The sequence below is a fragment of the Crinia signifera genome, chromosome 8 (genome assembly GCF_055691185.1).
Source record: "Crinia signifera chromosome 8, ASM5569118v1, whole genome shotgun sequence".
Taxonomy (NCBI): domain Eukaryota; kingdom Metazoa; phylum Chordata; class Amphibia; order Anura; family Myobatrachidae; genus Crinia; species Crinia signifera.
The window spans coordinates 1,479,003-1,498,683 of NC_139224.1; positions in this window are offsets into that span (position 1 = coordinate 1,479,003).

Sequence of the window (19,681 nt, forward strand, 5' to 3'; positions counted from 1 at the left end):
ACTGACACATCACTCATCTCCTGATATAATCTGTGCTGCTGGGGACCCTGCTCCTCCCACTATATAACTCTCAGCCTGTGGCTTCCTGCTGTCCCCATTCCCCTCCTCACATCATGTCACTGCCCCTGTCACATGCAGCCCTGTCCTCACTGACACATCACTCATCTCCTGATATACTCTGTGCTGCTGGGGACCCTGCTCCTCCCACTACATAACTCTCAGTCTGTGGCTTCCTGCTGCCCCCATTCCTCTCCTCACATCATGTCACTGCCCCTGTCACATGCAGCCCTGTCCTCACTGACACATCACTCATCTCCTGATATACTCTGTGCTGCTGGGGACCCTGCTCCTCCCACTATATAACTCTCAGTCTGTGGCTTCCTGCTGCCTCCATTCCCCTCCTCACATCATGTCACTGCCCCTGTCACATGCAGCCCTGTCCTCACTGACACATCACTCATCTCCTGATATACTCTGTGCTGCTGGGGACCCTGCTCCTCCCACTACATAACTCTCAGTCTGTGGCTTCCTGCTGCCTCCATTCCCCTCCTCACATCATGTCACTGCCCCTGTCACATGCAGCCCTGTCCTCACTGACACATCACTCATCTCCTGATATACTCTGTGCTGCTGGGGGCCCTGCTCCTCCCACTATATAACTCTCAGTCTGTGGCTTCCTGCTGCCCCCATTCCCCTCCTCACATCATGTCACTGCCCCTGTCACATGCAGCCCTGTCCTCACTGACACATCACTCATCTCCTGATATACTCTGTGCTGCTGGGAACCCTGCTCCTCCCACTATATAACTCTCAGTCTGTGGCTTCCTGCTGCCTCCATTCCCCTCCTCACATCATGTCACTGCCCCTGTCACATGCAGCCCTGTCCTCTCCTGATATACTCTGTGCTGCTGGGGACCCTGCTCCTCCCACTATATAACTCTCAGTCTGTGGCTTCCTGCTGCCCCCATTCCCCTCCTCACATCATATCACTGCCCCTGTCACATGCAGCCCTGTCCTCACTGACACATCACTCATCTCCTGATATACTCTGTGCTGCTGGGGACCCTGCTCCTCCCACTATATAACTTTCAGTCTGTGGCTTCCTGCTGCCTCCATTCCCCTCCTCACATCATGTCACTGCCCCTGTCACATGCAGCCCTGTCCTCACTGACACATCCCTCATCTCCTGATATACTCTGTGCTGCTGAGGACCCTGCTCCTCCCACTATATAACTCTCAGTCTGTGGCTTCCTGCTGCCCCCAGTCCCCTCCTCACATCCTGTCACTGCCCCTGTCTACAGCACTGTCCTCACTGACACATCACATATCTCCTGATATACTCTGTGCTGCTGGGGACCCTTCTCCTCCCACTATATAACTCTCAGTCTGTGGCTTCCTGCTGCCCCCATTCCCCTCCTCACATCATGTCACTGCCCCTGTCACATGCAGCACTGTCCTCACTGACACATCACTCATCTCCTGATATACTCTGTGCTGCTGGGGACCCTGCTCCTCCCACTATATAACTCTCAGTCTGTGGCTTCCTGCTGCCCCCATTCCCCTCCTCACATCATGTCACTGCCCCTGTCACATACAGCCCTGTCCTCACTGACACATCACTCATCTCCTGATATACTCTGTGCTGCTGGGGACCCTGCTCCTCCCACTATATAACTCTCAGTCTGTGGCTTCCTGCTGCCCCCATTCCCCTCTTCATATCATGTCACTGCCCCTGTCACATGCAGCCCTGTCCTCACTGACACATCCCTCATCTCATGATATACTCTGTGCTGCTGAGGACCCTGCTCCTCCCACTATATAACTCTCAGTCTGTGGCTTCCTGCTGCCCCCAGTCCCCTCCTCACATCATGTCACTGCCCCTGTCACATACAGCACTGTCCTCACTGACACATCACATATCTCCTGATATACTCTGTGCTGCTGGGGACCCTGCTCCTCCCACTATATAACTTTCAGTCTGTGGCTTCCTGCTGCCTCCATTCCCCTCCTCACATCATGTCACTGCCCCTGTCACATGCAGCCCTGTCCTCACTGACACATCCCTCATCTCCTGATATACTCTGTGCTGCTGAGGACCATGCCCCTCCCACTATATAACTCTCAGTCTGTGGCTTCCTGCTGCCTCCATTCCCCTCCTCACATCATGTCACTGCTTCTGTCACATGCAGTCCTGTCCTCACTGACACATCACTCATCTCCTGATATACTCTGTGCTGCTGGGGACCCTGCTCCTCCCACTATATAACTCTCAGTCTGTGGCTTCCTGCTGCCCCCATTCCCCTCCTCACATCATGTCACTGCCCCTGTCACATACAGCCCTGTCCTCACTGACACATCACTCATCTCCTGATATACTCTGTGCTGCTGGGGACCCTGCTCCTCCCACTATATAACTCTCAGTCTGTGGCTTCCTGCTGCCCCCATTCCCCTCTTCATATCATGTCACTGCCCCTGTCACATGCAGCCCTGTCCTCACTGACACATCCCTCATCTCCTGATATACTCTGTGCTGCTGGGGACCCTGCTCCTCCCACTATATAACTCTCAGTCTGTGGCTTCCTGCTGCCCCCAGTCCCCTCCTCACATCATGTCACTGCCCCTGTCACATACAGCCCTGTCCTCACTGACACATCCCTCATCTCCTGATATACTCTGTGCTGCTGAGGACCATGCCCCTCCCACTATATAACTCTCAGTCTGTGGCTTCCTGCTGCCTCCATTCCCCTCCTCACATCATGTCACTGCTTCTGTCACATGCAGTCCTGTCCTCACTGACACATCCCCCATCTCCTGATATACTCTGTGCTGCTGGGGACCCTGCTTCTCCCACTATATAACTCTCAGTCTGTGGCTTTCTGCTGCCTCCATTCCCCTCCTCACCTCATGTCACTGCCCCTGTCACATGCAGCCCTGTCCTCACTGACACATCACTCATCTCCTGATATACTCTGTGCTGCTGGGGACCCTGCTCCTCCCACTATATAACTCTCAGTCTGTGGCTTCCTGCTGCCTCCATTCCCCTCCTCACCTCATCTCACTGCTTCTGTCACATGCAGTCCTGTCCTCACTGACACATCCCCCATCTCCTGATATACTCTGTGCTGCTGGGGACCCTGCTTCTCCCACTATATAACTCTCAGTCTGTGGCTTTCTGCTGCCTCCATTCCCCTCCTCACCTCATGTCACTGCCCCTGTCACATGCAGCCCTGTCCTCACTGACACATCACTCATCTCCTGATATACTCTGTGCTGCTGGGGACCCTGCTCCTCCCACTATATAACTCTCAGTCTGTGGCTTCCTGCTGCCTCCATTCCCCTCCTCATCTCATCTCACTGCTTCTGTCACATGCAGTCCTGTCCTCACTGACACATCCCCCATCTCCTGATATACTCTGTGCTGCTGGGGACCCTGCTTCTCCCACTATATAACTATCAGTCTGTGGCTTTCTGCTGCCTCCATTCCCCTCCTCACCTCATGTCACTGCCCCTGTCACATGCAGCCCTGTCCTCACTGACACATAACTCATCTCCTGATATACTCTGTGCTGCTGGGGACCCTGCTCCTCCCACTATATAACTCTCAGTCTGTGGCTTCCTGCTGCCTCCATTCCCCTCCTCACCTCATCTCACTGCCCCTGTCACATGCAGCCCTGTCCTCACTGACACATCACACATCTCCTGATATACTCTGTGCTGCTGGGGACCCTGCTTCTCCCACTATATAACTCTCAGTCTGTGGCTTCCTGCTGCCTCCATTCCCCTCCTCACATCATGTCACTGCCCCTGTCACATGCAGCCCTGTCCTCACTGACACATCACTCCTCTCCTGATACACTCTGTGCTGCTGGGGCCCCTGCTCCTCCCACTATATAACTCTCAGTCTGTGGCTTCCTGCTGCCCCCTTTCCCCTCCTCACATCATGTCACTGCCCCTGTCACATGCAGCCCTGTCCTCACTGACACATCCCTCCTCCTGATATACTCTGTGCTGCTGGGGACCCTGCTCCTCCCACTAATGCATATACATCACAGGGTAGAGCTGGTGGAAATGCAGTGGAAGGGGTTCAGCTACTGCACATCTTGTCACCACTGAATCACTGCTTACTTGAGTGTTACCAATGCAGCTTGTGTAATACCTAAGGATGACCTGAAGGTGGCAACCTAGTAAGATCTGTGATCAAAGGACATTGTAGAAAAAAAAATCTCTGTCTCTCTGTTGAGACTGGGTGACTGCGAATCCATTTTCCCTACTATTCATCCTCTCCCTTATTCGCTGAGCGTCCTTAGATATAAAACATACCCAGGACGTGCCCAGACAGGGCCAGCCCCACTTCCAAAAACGTGAATCATTAGAGCTATAGTTACTCAGGTGATGGGCTGGAAGGAAAACATGTTTTCCTCAGTTAGGATCTGGTCTACAAGTTCTGACAAACGAAGGAAAAAGACATGAAATAACTGTCACTAGAAAACCAGAAGCTGTGGCTGTAATACACATCTAAGCATTGCAGTCCTTATAGCACGGGTACCACACACATGACCACTAGCCAATGGTGCGGTGGCTATGGTGCCCAGCGGTAACTGGGACCGGCAGCACAGGGTTACCCTACCAAGGCCCCCTATTGTATCCTTAGATTAGAGGAGCACAATAGGGGTAATTCAGGATGCTCACACTCCCGCTCCCACGCGGACGCTCACACACCCGCTCCCACACGGACGCTCACACTCCCGCTCCCACGCGGACGCTCACACTCCCGCTCCCACGCGGACGCTCACACACCCGCTCCCACGCGGACGCTCACACACCCGCTCCCACGCGGACGCTCACACACCCGCTCCCACGCGGACGCTCACACACCCGCTCCCACGCGGACGCTCACACACCCGCTCCCACGCGGACGCTCACACACCCGCTCCCACGCGGACGCTCACACACCCGCTCCCACGCGGACGCTCACACACCCGCGGACGCTCACACACCCGCTCCCACGCGGACGCTCACACACCCGCTCCCACGCGGACGCTAACACACCCGCGGACGCTTACATACCCGCTCACACGCGGACGCTTACACACCCGCTCACACGCGGACGCTTACACACCCGCTCACACGCGGACACTTACACACCCGCTCACACGCGGACACTTACACACCCGCTCACACGCGGACGCTTACACACCCGCTCACACGCTGTCACACAGAGCAGAACTCCTTCCATGCTTGCTCACCATCAAATGCTTTTTCCTCTGTTGATTATGACTTTACATATGGCCGCTCTCCAACGAATCAGGCTTTGTGGTAACAATATGGGTAAATAATGGGCAGACTAGATGGGACGAATGGTTCTAATCTGCCGACACAGATTATTGGAATCAGAGGTAGACTTACATCTCACAGGGCCCTAAGCAAGACATTTGGGGGCCCCCACCCAACACACTGTTCCGCCGCACTCACCACACCAGAATAAAGAAACTGAAAATAGACTTGGAGCTACTACTGTGACTCCTGCCAAGATTCAGCCCGGTCAGCTGGCCCCTGAGACCTGCCGGGCCCTAAGTAGCCAATTTAGCCACATAGCTGTAAATCCGCTGCAGATTGGAATATTCGGCACAACGCTCCTTTTTGGCATATTGGTTTTTCTACCTATCTGGAATAGCTAAGAATCAGAACAGTCCAAACCCCGGAATACAGGGCCCGCTCCCTGCAGCCAACTCTACCATTCTGGAGCTTGTAGTGCACCTGCCCATCCGGGGAGGGCGTTTCTGTGAACGGCCCCTCAGTTTGGTCCAGAGATAAAATAAAGTATGAGCAAGTTGGTTTAAAAAAAAAAAAAAAAAAAAAAAAAAAAAAAAGCTCGTCAACCTTTTTCCATGTCGACCGTTTTGCTTGCGTCGTCCTTTTGGTGTCAGGGTCCTGAAAATCTCTTGGCACTATTGCTCAGCTATGTTTTTCTGCCTCTCGCCACATGCAGGACCGTGAGATTCCCAGGTCACAGGCCCCAGCTAATCCCATATAAAAGCAGTTCTGTGAGTGGCAGCAGCAGTCGTCATCCCTGGGTGACAGTGTGGAGCTTTGGCTGAATACAGCGCTCAATGTAAACGTGTAGAAAAGGCTGAGTCAGCTCCAGCCGCAAAGCTCCATCTGCCCCCCCCCCCCCGGATTCATTCAGACCTCATACGGTGTGTTGGTTCTGTACACCGGGCTGGTACTGGTGAGTTGGTTCTGTACACTGGGCCGGTACCGGTGAGCTAGTTCTGTACAGCGGGCTGGTACTGAGGAGCTGGTTCTGTACACCGGGCTGGTACTGGTGAGCTGGTTCTGTACACCAGGCTGGTACTGGTGAGCTGGTTCTGTACAGCGGGCTGGTACTGGTGAGCTGGTTCTGTACAGCGGGCTGGTACTGGTGAGCTGGTTCTGTACACCGGGCTGGTACCGGTGAGCTGGTTCTGTACAACGGGCTGGTACCGGTGAGCTGGTTCTGTACACTGGGCTGGTACCGGTGAGCTGGTTCTGTACACCTAGTGTCATATGCCCAAGAAACACGATGGATTCTAAATTCACATCTTTAGGAATAGATTGGGACCCAGTCAGTAGCTCCAGTTTCTCCATCAGGATTTCCTTTACATTCTTATATCAGCAGCAGAACAATATAGCTGCAAAGCAAAGGAATCCTAGGACAAGGCCTGTCACCATCACTACTCGCACAGCGCGATTATGGGGGAACTGAAATCCAGGCTATGGTGCCGTACAACATGTGGCATGGACACCACTGGTCGGCAAGCTGACGCATATAACAAGGTAATTTGGCATAGCTGCCATATCTCTGTCCAGAGACTTCTACTCCTACTTTCCTATCAAAGCGAAACGTTGAGGGGGGATGCAGTCAAAATCTAGACGGTCAAAATCCCGAATGGGTCATAATACCGACAAGGACAAAATCCCAACATTTAAAATCCCGACAGGGTCAAAATACCGACATATAGAATGTACAGGTGAAACAGTCAACAGGACTTTCCGTCAACAGGTCGCAAGGTCGACATGGGTTTTTTCACTGTTTTTTGACCCGACATGTGCCGACAGGTGGTATTTCATGCCCTACCATCCACTAGGGCGTGGTGGGAGAATAAAATAGTGTGCCAAGCGCAGCGAGGCACCGTGCCCGAAGCATGGCGAGCGAAGCGAGCTATGCGAGGGTCTGCGGTTCACTTCCAACTGTGTCCATGTCGACTGTGTCGACATTCGGGTAAAAAAACAGTGAAAAACCCATGTCGACCTCGCGACCTGTCAACGGAAAGTCCTGTTGACTGTTTCACCTGTACATTCTATATGTTGGGATTTTGACCCTGTCGGGATTTTAAATGTCGGGATTTTGTCCTTGTCGGGATTTTAAATGTCGGGATTTTGTCCTTGTCAGTATTATGACCCATTCGGGATTTCGACCCTGTCGGGATTTTAACCGAATCGGTTGAGGGAGCTAAAATATTTTGCCTTCAAGTGATTGTGATGTCATAATGTGATGTCATAATGTGATGTCCTAGCTAGCTTGGAATAGGCCGAGAATTTATTTTGTGTTTTAAAACTAATAAAAAAAAAAAAAAGTTTTTAAATTCATGTGATATTTTAGTTAAAAATAGTTGACACATTAAATGTCGACATCCACAAATTTTTACATGTCCTATGCTTGATTGTTGACAGTATATTTTTAGTCACAGAAAGCAAAATATATAAGGAAATCACTGTGCTGGGTGGTTCTATTAATATACAAATAATATATAGTGATTATGGGCGGTATTCAATGTGAATACCGGCGAGGTGCAGTGAATCCTGTTTAGGATTCGCTGCACATTCGCCACGTTCCGGAACCTCGCTGGCTCCGGTATTCAACGAGTTAGGGGCTCGCTGCCCCTGACTGGTGAATATGAGCTCCTGCGGCGATTGCCGCAGGGAGCCTGAGGACGGTGGCAGGCAGAGAGATGGAAGTCTCTCTGCCTGCCCCAGAGCGTACGTGGGGGGGAGGTGGGCTCCCCGTGTGCCAGGCAGCACAGGCTGCCCCCCGGGGGTGCCAGCAGGGGACCAGGTATATTCACTACACCTGATCGTGCATATGTTAGATGTTAGATGAATATCTAATGAGCGGCTCGGCTCCGGCGCCCCCTGCTGGCTGCTGTGTAAAAAAAAAAAAAAAAAATTTTTTTTTTTAATTAAATATATATTCATGTGCTTACAGCACATGAATAAAAATAGCATGCCCCTCCTCAGAATAAAATTCCTGATTTTTTTTACACCAAATGTAAAAAACAAAACACTTTATTTTAAAAGTTCACATTCCACTTCTCCATAAAAAGATAGCGATTGCTACTCGGTGAATCATGGCGAAAAAAACCTTCAAATGTATTCGCCATGTGGTCATTGAATAGGGTGATTCACCGTTTTAGTCAAAAATTCGCCAAACAGCACAAATTCGCCATAAAAACATGGCGAATCCGGCTCATTGAATACCGCCCTATATCTTATATATAAAGGTGCCCATACACGGTACAATTGCTGGGTGCGATGAGATGCGCGCTCCCGTCACACATCTCATCGCACAGCTCAAACAGTACGTGCTGCACATTGTACTAGATCTCATCTCATTGCATTGCAAAACCTATGCAATGTGATGCGTTCTAGTCCAAATTGCATACAATAATTGTACTGTGTATGGGCACCTTTTAGCAGGGCCGGATTAACAATGGGCTTGATGGAACTGTAGCGCCAGGCCCACTCTCCAAATAGGCCCATTTTGTAGCTGAGGGCCGTGGCTTTCCAACGAGCCGGCCCACGTCGCTAGTCCCCAGGAACCGGAGATACCGCCAGGCAAACCTGGAACGTTTTCCTCATAGAATAACATGGGACCCGCTAATTCCGACCCCCACCCAGTACCGACAGCTGCCAGTTCCCCCTCCTGCATCACAGAAGCTTGAGGTTGATCTCAGTATAACTCAAATCGCTGGGCCTTCAATCTGATACCTGGTCCATATGGTTCATTGGTTCCAGAGATATTGCAGGTAAACCAAATTTTCATTTCTGAAATTTTATTTCATGTCTATTTTCGGACCTTAAGACGCAGCTCTTCTCCCAAAAAAGTGGGGGGGAAAGTGTGTGCGTCTTATGGAGTGAATACGTGGGTGAGCCAGCGCAGATGGTGCCTGCCGGGTCTGCTCTCTGCTGCCTGGCGTCTCAGAGCGTTGGAGCAGCAGGGTCAGGTCAGCAGCGGGTCCCTGAGGTGTATGTGATATCATTAATGGGGTCCCTGCAGCGGATGGGAACTAGTACCCGGCAATATATCTCCCTGCATTCTGTGAGTGTTGGCATTTGTAATATATATATATATATATATATATATATATATATATATATATATATGCATTAAACTGCACCAGCACTTTTCTTAATAAGTTTGGTGCCTTTTGTGTGCCACCCACTTTCCTGTGACCATATATATTGGACTCACCCCTAAGGAGGTAATTCAGAATTGGGACACCGGAGTGCTGGGGAAGATATTGTGTGTGTGTGTGTGTGTGTGTTTATGTGTGCCGCACCGCTACCTTTGAGATATATATATATATATATACACCATTGCAGTCTTTATATCTGCAGATTCTTTTTTCCCTCTTTTCTGTGCCAGACCCTTGCATATGCCAACCTCTTTGCCATTTTCCACCCTATACGAAACCATTTGCATTTTTCCTATGCCAGCCCCCTGCCTTTACCAGGCATATATAAATAGTTGAAACTAAGTATTTACACAAATAGAGACACACCCATGAGCAGACCACCCAACCAGAACACTGGTCACACCCCCCACATTATTAGGTGCTGGCCACGACCCAGTAAAAAGTACCCACTCCCCCCCTTCCACGGCACTGTGTGTGGAGTGAGGCTGAGCTGAAGCGTCCTTATTGGTGTATAATCGGGTGTCAGTGCTAATGGTATGTGTTAGGTCTGTGATCATTAAAGGGGTATGTTTACAAAACAGTGATAACCCCCTTTTGCTAACGAAAAATAGGTTATACCACTTTTTATCCAGTTTTGTAAATGGGTTCCTGCTGAGACAATGTTAATACTGTACTTAGTATTTATGACGAGGCTGCTTCTTATTATTCACAATGTATCGCAGGCGCAGACAGATGTTGCGACAAGTCTGGGAATATGTGTTTATTTTGCACTATGTACTCATTGCATTCCATTACAGACACACGACTTCAGACCCTCCCTCAGCCATTGACAGGCAGCACAAAGGAAAATCCACCTCCCACCAATTTACTAACGATTGCCACTGAACCTTCCCTAATTTGAGATCCTGTTAACCCTACCTGTGCCACACAGGCCTGTTTTATGTCTATTTATCAGTTATTTTTTATTAGCGCCAATCCCAGACCTAGAACAATAGTACTTGCAACAGACGAAGGGCCTGATCCTGGTTCACTCCCAAATTCTCTCTCTAATGGACAAAACCATGTGCACTGCAGGTGGGGCAGATGTAACATGTGCAGAGAGAATTAGATTTGGGTGAGTTATTTTGTTTCTGTGCAGGGTAAATACTGGCTGCATTATTTTTACACTGCAATATAGATGTCACTTTGAAGTAAAACCCCACCCAAATCTAACTCTCTCTGCACAAGTAACATCTGCCCCACCTGCAGTGCAAATGGTTTTGCTCATTAAAGAGAGAATTTGCTTTTGCAAGTGAACCAGAATCAGTCCCAATATGTAATTCCCACTGAAAAGACATTCAGGATAATGTATGTGTAGGCTTAGCGGTGTATTATTAACTAGGTGATTCATCGCGCCCTACGGGCGCTCTTCACACCGCCGTAAGGGGCTCCGCCCCCTTAACATGTGAACGCCTTTATGTAGGGGTGGGTGTACTGCAGGATGTAGAGGGGCGGGTAGCGTGTTTCTGCATGTAGATGCGGTGTGCTATATGTGGTGGAGGGGTAGGTGCTGTGGTGTTGCAGGTGGGTGTGCGGTGGGTGGGTGAGGGTCGGGTGCAAGCATGCTTGGGAGTGTTGTGGGTGGGGGAGTGGTGGGTGCGGGGATACTGTGGGTGGTGGTGTTGCAGGTATGGGTGGTCCATGTGGGTTGGTTAGGGGCAGGGGTGCACCGATTGAGTGAGGGGTAGTCCTGGGGTTGCTGTGGGTGTGTGAGCGGGGGTGGTGTGGATGGGGGAGGGATGGACGCGTGGCTATTGCAAGTGGGGGATGGATGGGTGTTGTTTTGTCTTGGCTGGGTGCCGGGGGTGGGTGCATTAGTACCACAGGTGGGGGTTAGTGGCAGGGGGGGTTGCCACAGGTGGATGCGAGTGTGGTGGTGGTGTGGGAGGGGCAGGTGTGGTGTGGGTAGTAGAGTTGCAGTTGCGGGGGTGGTGTCAGTGGAGTAGATGCATGGGTGCAGCACTTGCGCGGGGGAGGGTGGTGGTGCAGCAGGGGTTGAAATGGTGGGCTCGGGGTTGGGGTGGGTGAGGGACAGGGTGTGGGCGTGCTGTGGATGGTGGAGAAGCTGGTGTGCCGTGGGTGGAGGAGGGCCAGATGTGCATCTAGCAGTACACAGGCTGAATGCTGCTATGAAGTTGGCCATGAAGATAATGTCACGCTAGCAGTGGCACCAGCTGGAGTGTAACAGAGGCTAGGTGCCTTGATGTAAGGTTTTTGCATAAACAACAGAAGGGAGTGATGCAATTGGATAAAAGAAAACCAGTTTTAATAAAGATACTGCGATACAGAAGATGAATAGTGGCACAAAGGTAATACTGAAGATATGCGATAACCAAAGTCAATGATATATAAAAGTTATTGTAATGTTCGTAGTGGGTGGAGCACGAGGTTGATATCTGAAGATGGCTTGAAGTGTAGATTGGATAATAACCGTAAACTTGAATAATCGAACTGAAGAATATACTTGGAAAGATGATTGGATTGATGATTGAAGAATTGAATGAAAGATTGGGCGGTTGGATGATTGGGCAATTGGGCGGTTGGATGATTGGGCAATTGGGCGGTTAGATGATTGGGCGGTTGGATGATTGGGCGGTTGGACGATTGGAAGTTGGAATCCGGAAGGAATAACAGCTGGCCTGAAAAGCTGTGACCAGGAGGGTTGCAGGTGAAGTGACCGTCAGGTGAGGAAAAGGTTGATCCCCTTTGGGGGGCTAACCTTGTCCAGACTGTAGAGGCGGCAGCAGGGTCCTGCAGGTGGATGGTCGAGTACAGCAGGCAAGCAGAAGGATTCCTCTTGGAGATACCTGGCAGGCAGCAGCGCTGTCAGCAGGAGGGAGTCAGATGTCTAGGGAAGGACATCATTGTACTGACTGACTCCTAGACCTAGTCAGTCAGTATTTATCAGGAGGGCTGCACTGCAATTGGTTGGAGCTGATTGGCAGTGCAGTCCCATTGGAGAAACCAGATGGCCGCCACCTAGGGGCGGTGACAGTTCCCAGCCTGCAGGAAGCATGTGCAGCACACTCCAGGCTGTGTGTCCAGCAAGGCCCAAACAGGCACAGAGCATCATGGAGCCTCAGGCCCCACGCCGAGCAGTACCCGCATGTCACCAGTGCGCACATCATCACTGTCACCAGCAGGTGACAGCGCGACAGTACACAGCCCAGCAACCTCGGGACTGCCAGCGGAGGTAAGCACCAGAGCATGTACTGCCCTATTAGGAACCCCAGAGGTAACCATAGTATGGGAGGCATGGGTAGCAGCCATGGTGGTCGTGACAGATAATATGTTAGTAATGAGGTGGACGGGGGTGTGCTGTGGGGGTTGCGTTTGGTGAGTGAGGGTTAGGTGCAAGGGCTGTATGGTTGGGTGAATGTGTTTGGGGTGTGTGTGTGTGTGTCAGGGATACTGGTGGTGGTTGAGTTGCAGGGGTGGGCCATGTGTGTTGTGTTGTTTTGGTTGGGTGCTTTTGGTGATGGAGGGGTGGGTGCAGTGGTGCTGCAGTTGGGTGGTGGATGGTTGTGTGTGGGTTTGCGTTGTGGGGTGTACCTGGGTGATGGATGGGTTGTGGGTGTGATGTGGAAATGGGTGAGTTTGGTGGGGCATGGGTGGTGGATGGGCAGTGTGGTTGTGTTGGGGGTTGTGGAGGGGGTGTGAGATGGTGGTGGTGTTGCGTGTGGTGAGGGTGGGGTAGTGTGATTGGTGGTGCTGTGGGTGGGGTAGTTGCAGGTTGGCGAATACTGTGTCTGGTGAAGTTACAGGTGGGTTTTATCCCCTTGTGTGTAGTGTGTGGTGTGTAGCTGGGGGAGGGGGGGGCGCGGTGGTGTGTGTACTGTGGGTGTGGGTGGGTGGGTTATGCTGCCGGCAAAGTGCAGGCATGGATTCTGGCAGGGGGGTGTTTTGCCCTGTGCCCCTCCCACTACACAGGCGGCGGCGCGATGTATGCAGCTGGGGGAATCAGGCATGGGCTACCGGTGGTCACTGCAGATCGAATGGGGGATGTTGGTGATCAGAGCAGGTGTGGGGGGTCGTGCCTTGCACGTGTGGGCAGTAAGAGGCGTGGAGGGTGGGCGGTGCTAAAGTGCCTGTACAGAGTGCTATGGTGTGGGGGGGGGGGGCGTGGTGTGCAATCGTGGGGCGGTGTTTGGGGTGTGCTTGGGTGGACATGGGGAGGAGTGGGCGAGGAGGGGGCGGGAGCTTTTGTGTAGAACGTAGCCTGTGTAGAACGTGGTAACACAGGTTCTGCAGTGTGGATAATGGTGGACGGGCCTGTCAATCACCTGTGGAACCCCGCCCACCGTTAGCTACACTGCTTTGAGTGACGGATCTGGCTAAAAATACAAGAGATAATAACATACCTCCCAACATGACCCTCTCCAGGGGGACACAATCCTCCATACCTCCCAACATGACCCTCTCCAGGAGGAACACAATTCTCCATACCTCCCAACATGACCCTCTCCAGGAGGAACACAATTCTCCATACCTCCCAACATGACCCTCTCCAGGAGGAAACAATGTTCCATACCTCCCAATATGACCCTCTCCAGGAGGGTCATATTGCATCAGCATCAGACCCAAATCAGCACATGCACAATGCTCCATACCTCCCAACATGACCCTCTCCAGGAGGACACAATGCTCCATACCTCCCAACATGACCCTCTCCAGGAGGGACACAATGCTCCATACCTCCCAACATGACCCTCTCCAGGAGGACACAATGCTCCATACCTCCCAACATGACCTCTCCAGGAGGGGCACAGTGCTCCATACCTCCCAACATGACCTCTCCAGGAGGGACACAGTGCTCCATACCTCCCAACATGACCCTCTCCAGGAGGGACACAGTGCTCCATACCTCCCAACATGACCCTCTCCAGGAGGGACACAGTGCTCCATACCTCCCAACATGACCCTCTCAAGGAGGGACACAGTGCTCCATACCTCCCAACATGACCCTCTCCAGGAGGGACACAGTGCTCCATACCTCCCAACATGACCCTCTCCAGGAGGGATACAGTGCTCCATACCTCCCAACATGACCCTCTCCAGGAGGGACACAGTGCTCCATACCTCCCAACATGACCCTCTCCAGGAGGGACACAGTGCTCCATACCTCCCAACATGACCCTCTCCAGTAGGGACACAATGCTCCATACCTCCCAACATGACCCTCTCCAGGAGGGACACAGTGCTCCATACCTCCCAACATGACCCTCTCCAGGAGGGACACAGTGCTCCATACCTCCCAACATGACCCTCTCCAGGAGGGACACAGTGCTCCCTACCTCCCAACATGACCCTCTCCAGGAGGGACACAGTGCTCCATACCTCCCAACATGACCCTCTCCAGGAGGGACACAGTGCTCCATACCTCCCAACATGACCCTCTCCAGGAGGAACACAGTGCTCCATACCTCCCAACATGACCCTCTCCAGGAGGAACACAGTGCTCCATACCTTCCAACATGACCCTCTCCAGGAGGAACACAGTGCTCCATACCTCACAACATGATCCTCTCCTGGAGGGACACAGTGCTCCATACCTCCCAACATGACCCTCTCCAGGAGGGACACAATGCTCCATACCTCCCAACATGACCCTCTCCAGGAGGGACACAATGCTCCATACATCCCAACATGACCCTCTCCAGGAGGGACACAATGCTCCATACATCCCAACATGACCCTCTCCAGGAAGACACAATGCTCCATACCTCCCAACATGACCCTCTCCAGGAGGACACAATGCTCCATACCTCCCAACATGACCCTCTCCAGGAGGAACACAGTGCTCCATACCTCCCAACATGACCCTCTCCTGGAGGTACACAATGCTCCATACCTCCCAACATGACCCTCTCCTGGAGGTACACAATGCTCCATACCTCCCAACATGACCCTCTCCAGGAGGGACACAATGCTCCATACATCCCAAAATGACCCTCTCCAGGAGGACACAATGCTCCATACCTCCCAACATGACCCTCTCCAGGAGGACACAATGCTCCATACCTCCCAACATGACCCTCTCCAGGAGGGACACAGTGCTCCATACCTCCCAACATGACCCTCTCCAGGAGGGACACAGTGCTCCATACCTCCCAACATGACCCTCTCTAGGAGGACACAATGCTCCATACCTCCCAACATGACCCTCTCCAGGAGGAACAGATTGTTCTGCTCCTGGACTTTTCCCTTCATTTATTATTACCATCATATGTGGTGAAACACCATTCCTATTATTTAACCTGTTCTGAACAGGTGACACCTATCATAAATTAAGTGTGACGTCCAGAAGCAGAGTAGTTTGTCCCTCCTGGCACGGGTCATGTTGGGAGGTACGGTTAAAGCCCCCATACACTAGGGTGACCAACTCATCCCTTTAATCCGGGACACATATTAATTACACAGGTTCTGTGGCTGGCTTTAACCAGGTTTTAAACTGCCACAGAACCTGTGTAATTAATATGTGTCCCGGATTAAAGGGATGAGTTGGTCACCCTACCATACATTAAATCCGATTTCACCCATTCCCGATGGAACAGGCTGAGAAATCGACCTAAATCAGGTCAGTGTGATGTCCCCTCAGGTCCAGTGCACGGTCCCGTGTGCATCGGAGTCTGAGGTTGGACCTGCATGAGTCAAATGTCGGACCAGCATGCCAGTCCGACCTCTGACCTCCCTCCCGGTGGAAGACTGGGAACAGGGGTTGCATGCAGGACTGGATTAAGGGGGGTGCACAGGAGGTCAGTACCCCTGGGCCGCCCTCTATCTAGGGCCCCCTTGGTTGGCATATATTTTTAACAATTTTTTTTTTTAGCTAAAGGTTTTGTGCATGGGACTGGGGTAGTGCTGCAGCTTCACCTATCTGCCAATGTGACAATGATTAATGGTGCTGAGCATCAGGAGCCAAGGCACACTGAGTGTGCAGTGTATTACTTGGAGTTGACTAAGTCCCATGAGACTTTGCACAAGAGGTCAGAGGCTGAGAGGCTTGTGCTGAGCTCGGATTGGTGGAGCTCATCAGCAGCAGCGGCCTCATCATGGGACGGTTTTTAATTAGAGGCAGCGCTGAGCTTGTAAGGTACAGACGGACAAACACAGGCTTTTCATGTGGTAATATATATATATATATATCAGAAAGTGAAATGTGGAGGGCGCTACTGAGATTTCCATCACCTTGTCAAGTGCTCAAATTAGGCAGATAGACAATTTAACATTCTTAATGAAAATTTATTAAAAATATGGATAAAATATTGACAATTTTTGATCTTTGAAACCGCATATGATAGACCCAACGCGTTTCGTCTCCGAAGAGACTTCTTCAAGGGTACACAAGAATGGGCGGTATGCTATGGTCTAAGACCAATATCAGACTTTCTTTGTTTTAAAATAGTTGGAGAAATCCGATGACGTGGAACCTTTTATTTGAAGGCCCTTATAAAAGAGGCAGGGCACTTCTGAAGAGGTGGAGGATATAGCACCAGAATAGGGTAAGATCAGTGTGAATCCTCCAGTGCCTAATCTGATTAGTACTGCCCCGGTGCCCTCTGGAAAATATTCAGGATGGTCAAATACTTTAAAGCAAACTGCGGCACTCCAGGGTCTTGTAAAAGGTATCAAAACCGCATTTATTAGACAAAATGCAAAGATCCGACGTTTCGGGGATCAAGTCCCCGTTTTCAAGGTGTGGTGAGACACACCTTGAAAACGGGGACTTGATCCCCGAAACGTCGGATCTTTGCATTTTGTCTAATAAATGCGGTTTTGATACCTTTTACAAGACCCTGGAGTGCCGCAGTTTGCTTTAAAGTATTTGACCATCATATATATATATATATATATATGTGTCACCACAGGTGCTGGCAATCCTACATTACCAGGGAAGCCCAGGAGCAGAGCATTGTGTCCTCCTGGAGAGGGGCATGCTGGGAGGTATGGATAATGTAGGATTGCCAGCACCTGTGGGGAGCTAGGTAACTGATAAGAAAGGTGTCACCACAGGTGCTGGCAATCATACATTACCAGGGAAGTCCAGGAACAGAGCATTGTGTCCTCCTGGAGAGGGGCATGCTGGGAGGTATGGATAATGTATGATTGCCAGCACCTGTGCAGAGCTAGGTAACTGATAAGAAAGGTGTCACCACAAGTGCTGGCAATCATACATTACCAGGGAAGCCCAGGAGCAGAGCATTGTCTCCTGCATGGAGAGGGTCAGGTAGGCAGGTATGGTTTAGTGTAGGCAGTGGATAGCTAGTTTCAGGTGGGTGGTCGGTGATGGCCTGGTGACTAAGGGGCATTTACAGAATATGGGGTATATACTGTAGGACAGGTCAGGTGGTTCCCTCTTCCTCTTGGAAGCCCTCCCACCCTCCCTGGACTGGTGCTGGACTTTTTGCATGGTTTGGTCTAGTTTTTGTTCTTTTTCCAGTTCAGTTCTTGTTGGCTATTATCGCCACATTGGCAGGAAGTCGATACCAGCCAGTGGTCAAAGAATGGCATAAGTGATCATCGTGGGGCACCCCCTTTTGGTAGGATGGCGGGTGTGTCCTTCCCATGCGGGTGGACAAGGGGCGTTCCTGTGCGGATTAAAGGGTGGTGAGTCCCACACGATGCAGGTTATGCAGGTAGGAGGGGGTGGTGAGCCCCTCCTGGGCTGGCGTGTCCTTACTTATGGGTCCGTGTGTTTATTTCATGTCGGTGTGAGTTATTTTAAGTTAAGCTAACTTAAGTTCATGTAGAGGTTATGGGTGCCTTGTCAGTGCTGATATGTTTCAAAATGTTTTAAACTGGGATGTACAAAATGGGGTTGGCTTTTCTTTTACACTGACTGGGTTGATAGGCCACTCCCCCTTGCTGACAGGCCGCGCCCAAAATCTGCCCACCCTGTCAGTCCCACCACTGCCCACCCAGCCAGTCCCACCACTGCCCACCCAGCCAGTCCCACCACTGCCCACCCAGCCAGTCCCACCACTGCCCACCCTGCTATTCCCACCACTGCCCACCCCGCCAGTCCCACCACTGCCCACCCAGCTATTCCCACCACTGCCCACCCTGCTATTCCCATCACTGCCCACCCCGCCAGTCCCACCACTGCCCACCCCGCCAGTCCCACCACTGCCCACCCCGCTATTCCCACCACTGCCCACCCTGCCAGTCCCACCACTGCCCACCCTGCCATTCCCACCACTGCCCACCCTGCCATTCCCACCACTGCCCACCCTGCCAGTCCCACCACTGCCCACCCTGCTATTCCCACCACTGCCCACCCCGTCAGTCCCACCACTGCCCACCCCGTCAGTCCCACCACTGCCCACCCTGCCATTCCAACCACTGCCCACCCTGCCATTCCCACCACTACCCACCCTGCCATTCCCACCACTGCCCACCCTGCCATTCCCACCACTGCCATTCCCACCACTGCCGACCCTTCCAGTCCCACCACTGCCCACCCTGCCAGTCCCACCACTGCCCACCCTGCCATTCCCACCACTGCCCACCCTGCCATTCCCACCACTGCCCACCCTGCCATTCCTACCACTGCCGACCCTTCCAGTCCCACCACTGCCCACCCTGCTATGCCCACCCTGCTATTCCTACCACTGCCCACCCTGCCAGTCCCACCACTGCCCACCCTGCCAGTCCCACCACTGCCCACCCCGCCAGTCCCACCACTGCCCACCCAGCCAGTCCCACCACTGCCCACCCAGCCAGTCCCACCACTGCCCACCCAGCCAGTCCCACCACTGCCCACCCAGCCAGTCCCACCACTGCCCACCCAGCCAGTCCCACCACTGCCCACCCTGCTATTCCCACCACTGCCCACCCTGCTATTCCCACCACTGCCCACCCCGCCATTCCCAGCACTGCCCACCCAGCCAGTCCCACCACTGCCCACCCAGCCTTTCCCACCACTACCCACTCAGCCTTTCCCACCACTGCCCACCCAGCCAGTCCCACCACTGCCCACCCCGCTATTCCCACCACTGCCCACCCTGCTATTCCCACCACTGCCCACCCTGCCATTCCCACCACTGCCCACCCCGCCAGTCCCACCACTGCCCACCCCGCTATTCCTACCACTGCCGAGCCTTCCAGTCCCACCACTGCCCACCCTGCTATGCCCACCCTGCTATTCCCACCACTGCCCACCCAGCTATTCCCACCACTGCCCACCC